We start from the raw sequence: 11055 nt of genomic DNA, 5'->3' as shown, positions 1-11055 counted from the left end.
GTAAACATGAATGATCACACAATATTTTTTTTCAAGACATGCTTGCAATAAGCTCAACACTCACATGACCAATCTTTGGGTAATTCCTTAATAGCACCTTGGTCAACCCATAAACTCCTTGAAACCAACACATGGACTTCAAGAAATGCCTATGGAAAAATACTTCAAATATAACTCAATGCAACCATTAGTCCATAGAGAATGTCATCAATTACCAAAACCAAACATGGGGGCACCGCATGTCCTTTCATTTAAGATTTGTGTCCTACTCAAAAAAATGAGACGACAACGGCTCCCAGAAGATGGAATAAGGTTCTCACCGTCTAGCCCCGTTCCGGTGATGCGTCTAGCGTCATATGAGGACATGTGAAGGTGTGTTTCTGACGGATCTCACGGGATTCGAAAGGCACTGGCCTTCGGTGGTTCTATTTGGGTCCTGTCTTCATTCATGCCACTATCCTAAAAACACGTTTGGTTCCGTTCGCTGATTTCACAAACTGTCCACCGACACAAGACCAACTACCTAAATGCAGGTTTTAGCATTAATCCCCAATCAACCACATGTGCCCTAATAGCATTTACGCACTGCTCACTGATTTAAGAAACTATCCGCCGACACAAGACACGCAGGGCACCTAAATGCAGTTTTTCAGCACACCTGAACATGGCGCCGACAGGTGACAGGGACCCGGAGAATCGCATCCGGCACAAATGCATGCACCGCATGTTGATACTACTCTCTAGTACAAGGGTTGATGAGCACGGATGGGCATGAATGAAACTGCTGCTTTTGATGATTAGTCGGCGACAGCAACAGGTCGCTACCAATGTTAAACCACAGAGTCACCCACGCAACGACCATGGGGACCGATCCATCCATCGATCGGCGGTGCGTCGTCTCGCTATACACGACGATTACATATTTTTTTTTGAAAAGGGGCTTACCCCAGCCTCTGCATCGGAGAGATGCATACGGCTCATATTATTAAAAACATAATCCAGTAGCAAAGTCGTCAAATATTGAGGTGCTAAAATAAACAAAAAGCTCGAAAGAGCTAAAACCCAAAGCCACAACCGACTGGCAAACACAATAGGAGCACTATATGCCTATCCTATTACATGACCGCCATCCAAACCGGTTGAAAATATCCCGCGCTATCATCTCTCATCGGATAGACGCAGTAACCAAACGCTCCCTGGCCTCCGTCGGAGTGAGTAGCGACCACATACGGATGAACGCCGTGGTCCTGAAAATAACCTGCAAAAAATGAATGTTTGTTGATCTGTTAAATACTAAATCATTTCTGCAGTTCCATACTGCCCAAAGTAAAGCACAAACGCCAACACGAATGTGCCTTGCAGTATCAGAATCAACTCCGTCAAGCCATGTTCCAAATAACATGCTGATAGAGGTGGGCTGATTAATTTTACATACTACCGGCGCCAGCACAGGGTCTGCTGAGGATGTTCACGGAAACGAAACGAAATGAAACGATTGTGTTAGGTGATTGACTGAATTGGGTCAGCCATGCGCATGCGCGCGCTTGCACCGGAATTCTACCCCTGCCACGCAGTGCGGCCATCGCCGCCGTCGAGACTGGGCCAGCCTCGGGCTTCCCTTCAGCAGCGCCTGGTGGTGTTCGCCGGCGCCCAGAGGTCGGCCCCGTTGCTCTGGGTCAGCTGCAGCGTCTGCTCCACCGGCACCAGGCACAGGCCGCGGTTCCGCAGGCTGTAGTGCTCGGGGTCCTGCGTCGACCATGACAAAACCATTATAAGATGCATTTCTTCAGTACAAATAAAAAATCATACACTGCGGTTTATACTTCTGTCAGAGTTTATCATGTTCAGAATGTTCGGGGAATTTCAGAATAGTGTGCAACGATCGGCTAAAATAACAGCGTGAGCTCTCTCTCACCTCAGGCTCGGCGCCGGGCGCCGGAGGAGGGCGCATGTACGGGGAGCTAAGAACCTCGAGCTGCTGGTGCAGGAACTTGATGTAGCCCGAGGCCTCCCGAAGAACAGAAGCTGTGTACGTCTGCATTTTCACAACCAAATATGCTCAACCAACAATCATTCATTGCAAGCGAGCTGCTTTGCAGAGACGAGAAGCAAGCAAGGCACTGCAGAGGCAAGCAAATACCTTCCCAAATGGCGACACGAGCTGCTGCAGCGCCGCCACTCTCTCGCCGACCTTGTCCTTCTTCTCCTGCTCGATCGCAACAAAAATCACATCAGCAAAACAACATCGAATTCACAGGCGTGAGGCGGATGCGCAGGCTTTTTAACAGTGCACGCACCTTGGGAGAAATGGGGCCGCCGCCGCCCCTGGGGCTAGCATTCCTCGGCTTCTTGGACCCCATGCCCCCGAACTCCTCCGAGCCGCTGCTGGTGGCGGTGGTGGCGCCGGCCTGCTGCTGCTTCCCGCTGAAGTAGCTGTCGGTGTGGTTCCTCTTGCTGTGGTTGGCCACTTTGAGTCATCATCATCTTCCTCCCCCGCTACTGCTGCTGGCCACGCGTACGTTCGCCCCTTTTTCCCTGCTGAAAACCAGGAGCGTTTCTGTATGACCATTAGCTAGCCCTCCGTCTCAAGTAAAAGCTGACTTTTACAACCGTAGTCGTTGGTTCAGAGGTCGGTTTCATGGAAATCACTCTCCCATTATCTATTCAGAAGGAGGTCTGGTTTCAGTCTCAGACAAACAAAACCTAGTTTTAGTTTTATATGAGCTCCTACTCAACTGTCAGCGCACGACCTGCCACGACAGCAAGCCGCGTCACCGACGACGGCCTGGTGGCAAGGAGAACCAGCAGCAGGCCCAAGAGGATAGCGCAGCCCAACAGGAAGTTCATCGGGCCGAAATGGGGCCGCTGAGCCTACGTCGCACCGGCGCCTACTTATCCCCTCACGCACAAGGAACGACGCATCCAGAAGGATCAGAATGAACGGCGGCTTTCTCCTCCTCTGCTTTCCCCACCTACCTCCTTCTTCCCCAAGAACAACGAGAAGCTGAGTGTATCTTCGAATTCAAGCTTGTATCTGTAATAGATCGACCTGGTACCTAACATCCTGGTATCAGAGACCACACACCACCAGATCCGCTGCAAATCCACCCTGGAAACCCGTCACCGCGTCCACGCGCGGCAGGTCCTTCTCGCCACCATGGATCCGGCGCTCAAGGAGTACCTCGACAAGCTTCACCAAGATGCGAAGAACGACTCTGCCAGCGTCCTCAAGAAGCTCCAGGCACAGACGTCTCAGATCGACGATCTGCTTCGCTGGAAGCCCGATCTCGAGGCCCGCTTCACCAAGCTGGAGACCACGGTCGCCTCACTCCAAGCGGCCACACCGCACTCATCGAGTGGAGCAGCGCCCCTGCTTCCAACCCCGCCGCCGCTCTCCGCCGCGCGAGGAAGCCGGCGGAGAGCCTCCACGGGACTAGTGGCCACGGCGATGTCGATCTTACCGGGGGGCAACCACCAGTGACCTTAGAGTCACCGGGGGTACTCCCGGTCACGGGTACGCCTTCCCTTCCACTTGTTCCCTCCTATCCACCTCCCCTGTCGTCCTCTGTTATCGCCACCATGGGACAGCCACCACCGCCCGTGAATTTTCCACTATTCACCAGCGAGAACCCACAACTTTGGAAAACTCTCTGCGAGCAGTACTTCCAGATGTTTTCAGTTCCAGACTCTTATCGCGTACCAATGGCAACTCTCAATTTCTCCGGACTGGCAGGAATCTGGCTGCAGTCCGTTCAGAAAAAATTAGTTGGCCTAGACTGGGAGGCCTTTGCCTCTCTCCTCTGTACTCGTTTCGGACGTGATAAGCACCAAATGCTTATCCGTCAGTTCTACACCATTAAACAGACCACCTCCGTTGCTGAATTTATCGAGCGATTTGAATCTCTGATGAATCATTTGATTTCATATTCAGAATCTACTCACCCTTATTTTTTCCTGACACATTTTGTTGAGGGACTACGACCGGACATCCGTGTCGTGGTGCTCGTCCAGCGCCCACCAGACCTGGACACGGTGTGCTCGCTGGCCCTACTTCAGGAGGAAGTGGCCAACGGCGAGTCATACTACGGGCGTTTTTTGCATGTAAACCACAGTCAAGGCCAAGCTTCCAGGACGGCGTCACCGCCATTCTTTGGGCGACCTGCCACGCCTACATCCAACTCTGAAGATAGGCGCGGCACTGACGCCGCCCGAGCTACATCTGAAGTCAGCAAAGTAGCCGCACTCCGCGCATTCCGGTGCGCTAAGGGACTTTGTTTCAAGTGCGACGAGAAATGGGGCAAAGACCATGTGTGTCCGCCTACAGCTCAGATGCACATTGTAGATGAACTGCTCGCGATGTTCAGTATGGATGAAGCCACGCCAGAATCACCACCAGACTCGCCAATCTCTGACGAAGAAAGTTTATGCACTCTGTCTCGGCAAGCTGAAGACGACACATCAGCCCCGGGTGTTCTGCAGCTCCAGGCCTGGGTGCAAGGGCACGAAGTTCTGCTCCTGGTTGATTCCGGCAGTTCCACCTCCTTTGTGGACAGCTCCTTCGCGTCCAAACTCTCAGGCATCACTCTGTTGGCGCGACCGTGCCGTGTGCGCGTTGCTGACGGCGCCACTATCCCTTGCACCCACTACATACCTGAATGCTCCTGGATCGCGCATGATCGCGAGTTCAAGACTGATTTCAAGGTTATCAAGCTCGGTTCATATGACGCAATATTGGGGATGGATTGGCTACGCAAACACAGCCCTATGAATATTGACTGGATTGAGCAGCACCTGACAGTCACAACCAAGCGGCCAACTGAAGATGTCAGCGATTTCTTCTGATCAAACCCAATGTTCTTTGATATCTGCCCCTGAACTGCTCAAAGCTTGCAAACAAGGCTCTGTCGCTCATGTTATCCACCTCAATTCTCTGGATGGTAGCAGCACAACTGACACACCAATCCCAACTCAGGTCCTGCACCTGCTAGAACAATTCACAAACGTCTTTGAAGACCCGCGTAGCCTCCCACCACGTCGCGAGTGCGACCACAGGATTCCTCTGATGGTGGGGGCCCATCCTGTCAACTTACGGCCGTACAGATATAAACCGGAACTCAAAACAGAGATCGACCGACAAGTTCAGGAACTGCTCGATGCCGGTGTTATCCAAAAAAGTGCAAGTCCTTTTTCCTCACCAGCCTTGCTCGTCAAGAAAAAAGACGGCTCCTGGCGCCTCTGCGTGGATTACCGACGCCTCAATTCCATGACAGTAGTCAGCAAGTACCCTGTGCCTATCATTGATGAGCTCTTGCACGAACTTTCATGTGCCAAGTGGTTCTCTAAACTCGATTTGCGCGCCGGGTTCCATCAGATACGCATGGCAGAAGGAGAAGAATACAAGAAGGCTTTCCAGACTCACTCAGGGCATTGTGAATTTCGTGTCATGCCGTTCGGTGTTGCCGGAGGGCCGTCGACCTTCAACGGGGCCATCCACACCACCCTCCGTCCAGTGAACCGCATCTGCGTCATCTCATTCTTCGATGACATACTCATATTCAGCAAGACTCTGACAGATCACATACAACACCTCAGACAAGTGCTGCAACTACTTCGAGACGATCACTGGCAAGTTAAACAGTCCAAGTGTTCGTTTGCCCAGAACCAGATTGCATACCTCGGCCATGTCATCAATGAACACGGTGTTTCTACCGATCCCAGCAAGATTATGACAGTTCAGGAATGGCCGACACCCACCTGCGTTAAAGAGGTGCGTGGTTTCCTCGGCCTCGCGGGCTATTATCGCAAGTTCGTCCAACATTTTGGAATCATTGCACTACCGCTTTTCATCCTTCTCAAAAAGCACCAGCAGTTTGTTTGGACAAGTGACACACAACAGGCTTTTGATACTTTGAAAATGAAACTGGTTTCAGCACCAGTCTTGCAATTGCCTGATTTTACCAAGAAATTCACCATCGACACGGACGCGTGTGCCTATGGAGTGGGAGCAGTTCTCCAACAAGAAGGGCACCCCATTGCTTACATGAGCAAGCCCCTGGCTCCCAAGAATAGAGGCCTGTCCACTTACGAGAAAGAATGTATGGCAATTCTGATGGCAGTTGAACAGTGGCGTCCTTACCTCCAGACGGGCGAATTCGTTATCCGCACGGATCAACGCAGCCTCGTGCACTTAGACGATCAACACTTGTCCACTCCCTGGCAACAAAAGGCGTTCACCAAACTACTTGGGCTCATATACAAGATCTGCTACCGACCGGGGGCGACCAACTCTGCAGCCGATGCATTGTCGCGCCGCACACTGGATGCCTCCATCACAACCATTTTAGTTTGCAAACCCGCCTGGCTGGATGATATTGTGGCTAGCTACAGGACAAACACTCAGGTGCAGCACATCATCAGTGATCAGGACAGGCGACCAGATCCTAAGAAGCGCTTTCAGATGCGCGATGGGTTGTTATACTTCAGGGACAGAATCTGGCTTGGGGGCTCTCCCTCACTGCAATAGCGAATGCTCTGTGCCTTCCATGACAGTACAATGGGCGGCCATTCGGGCGTGCCTGTGACCTACAGACGCCTCCGCCGGCTATTCGCCTGCCCCAAGATGAAGGAGCATATCAAAAATACGTGCAATCATGCTCTGTTTGCCAGCAAGCCAAGCCGGAGCGTGTTCGCTACCCTGGCCTTCTTGAACCTCTTCCAGTTCCAGATGGCGCATGGAAGGTGGTCACCATGGATTTCATCGATGCCTTGTTGGGGAACGTAGCATAAATTCAAAATTTTCCTATGTGTCACCAAGATCAATATATGGAGTCATCTAGCAACGAGGGAGGAGTGGATCTACATACCCTTGTAGATCGCGCGCGGAAGCATTCAAGAGAACGGGGTTGATGGAGTCGTACTCGTCGTGATCCAAATCACCGATGATCCTAGCGCCGAACGGACGGCACCTCCGCGTTCTACACACATACGGAGCAGCGACGTCTCCTCCTTCTTGATCCAGCAAGGGGGGAGGAGAGGTTGATGGAGATCCAACAACACGATGGCGTGGTGGTGGAAGTAGCGGGATTCCAACAGGGCTTCGCCAAGCGCTGCGGGAGGAGGGAGATGTGTCATGGGAGGGAGAGGGAGGCGCCAGGGCTTAGGTATGGTTGCCCTCCCTTCCCCCCACTATATATAGGGCCAAGGGAGAGGGGGAGGGCGCAGCCTTGCCCCTTCCTCCAAGGAAGGGTGCGGCCAGGGAGGAGTCCCTCCTCCCCAAGGCACCTCGGAGGTGCCTTCCCCCTTTAGGACTCTTCCTCTCCCTTGATTCTTGGCGCATGGGCCTCTTGGGGCTGGTGCCCTTGGCCCATATAGGCCAAGGCACACCCCCTACAGCCCATGTGGCCCCCCGGGGCAGGTGGCCCCACCCGGTGGACCCCCGGGACCCTTCCGGTGGTCCCGGTACAATAACGGTAATCCCGAAACTTGTCCCGATGGCCGAAACAACACTTCCTATATATAATTCTTTACCTCCGGACCATTCCGGAACTCCTCGTGACGTCCGGGATCTCATCCGGGACTCCGAACAACTTTCGTGTTACCGCATACTAATATCTCTATAACCCTAGCGTCACCGAACCTTAAGTGCGTAGACCCTACGGGTTCGGGAGACATGCAGACATGACCGAGATGACTCTCCGGTCAATAACCAACAGCGGGATCTGGATACCCATGTTGGCTCCCACATGTTCCACGATGATCTCATCGGATGAACCACGATGTCAAGGACTTAATCAATCCCGTATGCAATTCTCTTTGTCTAGCGGTACGATACTTGCCCGAGATTCGATCGTCGGTATCCCGATACCTTGTTCAATCTCGTTACCGGCAAGTCTCTTTACTCGTTCCGTAACACATCATCCCGTGATCAACTCCTTGATCACATTGTGCACATTATGATGATGTCCTACCGAGTGGGCCCAGAGATACCTCTCTGTTTATACGGAGTGACAAATCCCAGTCTCGATTCGTGCCAACCCAACAGACACTTTCGGAGATACCCGTAGTGTACCTTTATAGCCACCCAGTTACGTTGTGACGTTTGGCACACCCAAACCACTCCTACGGTATCCGGGAGTTGCACAATCTCATGGTCTAAGGAAATGATACTTGACATTAGAAAAGCTTTAGCATACGAACTACACGATCTAGTGCTATGCTTAGGATTGGGTCTTGTCCATCACATCATTCTCCTAATGATGTGATCCTGCTATCAACGACATCCAATGTCCATGGTCAGGAAACCGTAACCATCTATTGATCAACGAGCTAGTCAACTAGAGGCTTACTAGGGACATGGTGTTGTCTATGTATCCACACATGTATCTGAGTTTCCTATCAATACAATTCTAGCATGGATAATAAACGATTATCATGAACAAGGAAATATAATAATAATCAATTTATTATTGCCTCTAGGGCATATTTCCAACATGCCTACCTTCTTCGGGCAAGTTCAACTGCATCCTAGTTGTGGTCAACAAGTTTACCCGTTACGGCCATTTTCTAGCTCTCAGCCACCCATTCACGGCAGCTAAAGTGGCTCACTCTTACCTGGAGAACATCTACAAGCTGCATGGGCTTCCTGAAGCGATAGTCTCTGACAGAGACCCCGTGTTCACCAGCAGTTTTTGGCGCGAGCTGTTCAAGACTATTGGCACCGAGCTCAACATGAGCACGCCATATCACCCGCAAACAGACGGGCAAATCGAGCGCGTCAATCAGTGCCTGGAGATTTACCTCAGATGCTTCACTCATGCCAACCCGAACAAGTGGCACCGCTACTTGGCTCTTGCAGAATTTTGGTATAACTCCAGTTTTCACTCTGCTCTCAATACTTCACCTTTTGCAGCCCTCTATGGCCATGAGCCACGACATTGGGGAATCGAGGCCGCCTCCACCTGCAAGCTGCCGCAGCTCAAAGAATGGCTCGAAGAGCGCAAGCACATGCAACAAGTCCTAGCGGAGCACCTGCATCAGGCGCGTAACATCATGAAGAGCCAAGCTGACAAGAAACGCTCCGATCGCTCCTTCGTCGTCGGGGACTCTGTCTTCGTCAAGCTGCAACCTTATGTGCAGAAGACGGTCGCCCGTCGTTCCAACCACAAGCTCTCCTTCCGCTACTTCGGGCCTTACAAGATCATTCGCATCGTCAACCCCGTCGCCTACGAGCTCGAGCTGCCCGCCGGCGCCAAGGTGCACCCCGTCTTCCACGTGTCGCAGCTGCGCCGAGCCTTGTCTCCTGCTACTCCGGTCGAGACGACACTGCCAACCCCAACTGAAGATCCTCTGACTCCAGTCGAGATCATCAACACAAGATGGCGCCACACCCCGCAGGGGCGACGCGAACAAGGGCTCATGCGCTGGTCTGACCCCTCCGTCCTCAACGCCACCTGGGAAGACGCCAAGACGATGCAAGACCGCTACCCCTCTCTACTGGCTTGGGGTCAAGCCAGCTCTCAAGGAGGGAGGGATGTCAGCGCACGACCTGCCACGACAGCAAGCCGCGTCACCGACGACGGCCTGGTGGCAAGGAGAACCAGCAGCAGGCCCAAGAGGATAGCGCAGCCCAACAGGAAGTTCATCGGGCCGGAATGGGGCCGCTGAGCCCACGTCGCACCGGCGCCTACTTATCCCCTCACGCACAAGGAACGACGCATCCAAAAGGATCAAAACGAACGGCGGCTTTCTCCTCCTCTGCTTTCCCCACCTACCTCCTTTCCCAAGAACAACGAGAAGCTGAGTGTATCTTCGAATTCAAGCTTGTATATGTAATAGATCGACCTGGTACCTAACATCAACCGCCGCGCAAGTAACAATAATGGAAACGACATGAGAAGGGGCGGTCAAAGGTATCATGAGTGTCAAGAATCCTTCTTCTATTCTCCGGCCGAAAGCCAGAAACTTTTTGTTTCCCTTCTGGAAATTACAACCCAAACAGTGCCAAGGAAAATGGAATCTCTAGATTGGCGCTCGAGTTCCATCCGAAATTTGGTCTCGAGTGCTGGCCTAGTATTCTTTGGCTGCCGATTCGCATTTCTCAAGCAGCAGCCGCGTGCAATCTTTTATCAATTGACAACTTTGTCCGTTTCCAATGCCGCCAGTTGGGTGCTTGGCCCTTATCCGAAGGCTCTTCATTGTGAGGCAGTAGAATACTATGGTACTCCTAGTCTCCTTCTCGTAGTATACACAGACGGGTAGGGCAAAGAAAAATGGTACTATTCCACTATTCGTGGCCTTACTACTTACCTTATCACGAGGTTACGAGGCTTTTGTCTTCCGAGTGGAGCTAACGAACGTCATCAGGGAGCAGACCCGGTCAAAGCTAATTAATAATCTAGTTTGATCCCTATCTATCAGCGCTAGATAACGTGCGAGTTCAAAACACTTGCAGGGATATCATGAGCACTTGGTTACAGATGCATGTGTACTGTGATACGAAGAATATTGTGCACAGTACACGGTTATAATCACGTCTCATGCAGGTGTTCATCTTGTTAGAAATAGCCCTAAGAACAGTTGGTCCACTGTTAAAAATGAACGGAAGCCTGTGTATTAATGGTAATCTAACGGTAATTCAGGTCTAAATTCAGGCTCATCTACACCTGATGAAGAATAAATTTAAAAAAGTAAAAGAAAAACTGAATGTTTTGGCATCAAAGATGCGTTAGTGCATAAAGAGCGTCAAAATTCCGTGGGTTTTGGACATTCGAGGAGCTATAGGAAAATATTGGGCCCAAATAGTGTATATTTTCATAGTTTCTTTCATATACATTTTTTTTTGCCACGACCACCTCGAATGTTCAAACATCACGGATTTTTGCACGCACATCATGCATTCAAGTATCTTGGGTTACTATTTTAAATGATTACTGTTTGCACCTGGGCACCGAATCGCTGCACTTTACCTATACTTTCTCGATTTACTTCATTGTAACCACTCCGGGGGTGTTTGTTTCAGAAGTCCTAGGACTTTTTCTAGTCCCAGGAACTAATCAA

At 51.4% G+C, this 11055-nt stretch overlaps 1 pseudogene; it reads right to left on the bottom strand.

Moving 5' to 3' along the window:
- Window positions 1-1001: 1001 nt before the first annotated feature.
- On the bottom strand, window positions 1002-2484 carry LOC125533775 (annotated as a pseudogene).
- Window positions 2485-11055: the final 8571 nt, after the last annotated feature.

Source organism: Triticum urartu, chromosome 2 (assembly GCF_003073215.2).
Source record: "Triticum urartu cultivar G1812 chromosome 2, Tu2.1, whole genome shotgun sequence".
In the NCBI taxonomy this organism is placed as follows: Eukaryota; Viridiplantae; Streptophyta; class Magnoliopsida; order Poales; family Poaceae; genus Triticum; species Triticum urartu.
Note: the sequence above shows the minus strand (reverse complement) of the source record. Positions and strands in the feature narration are given on the sequence as shown.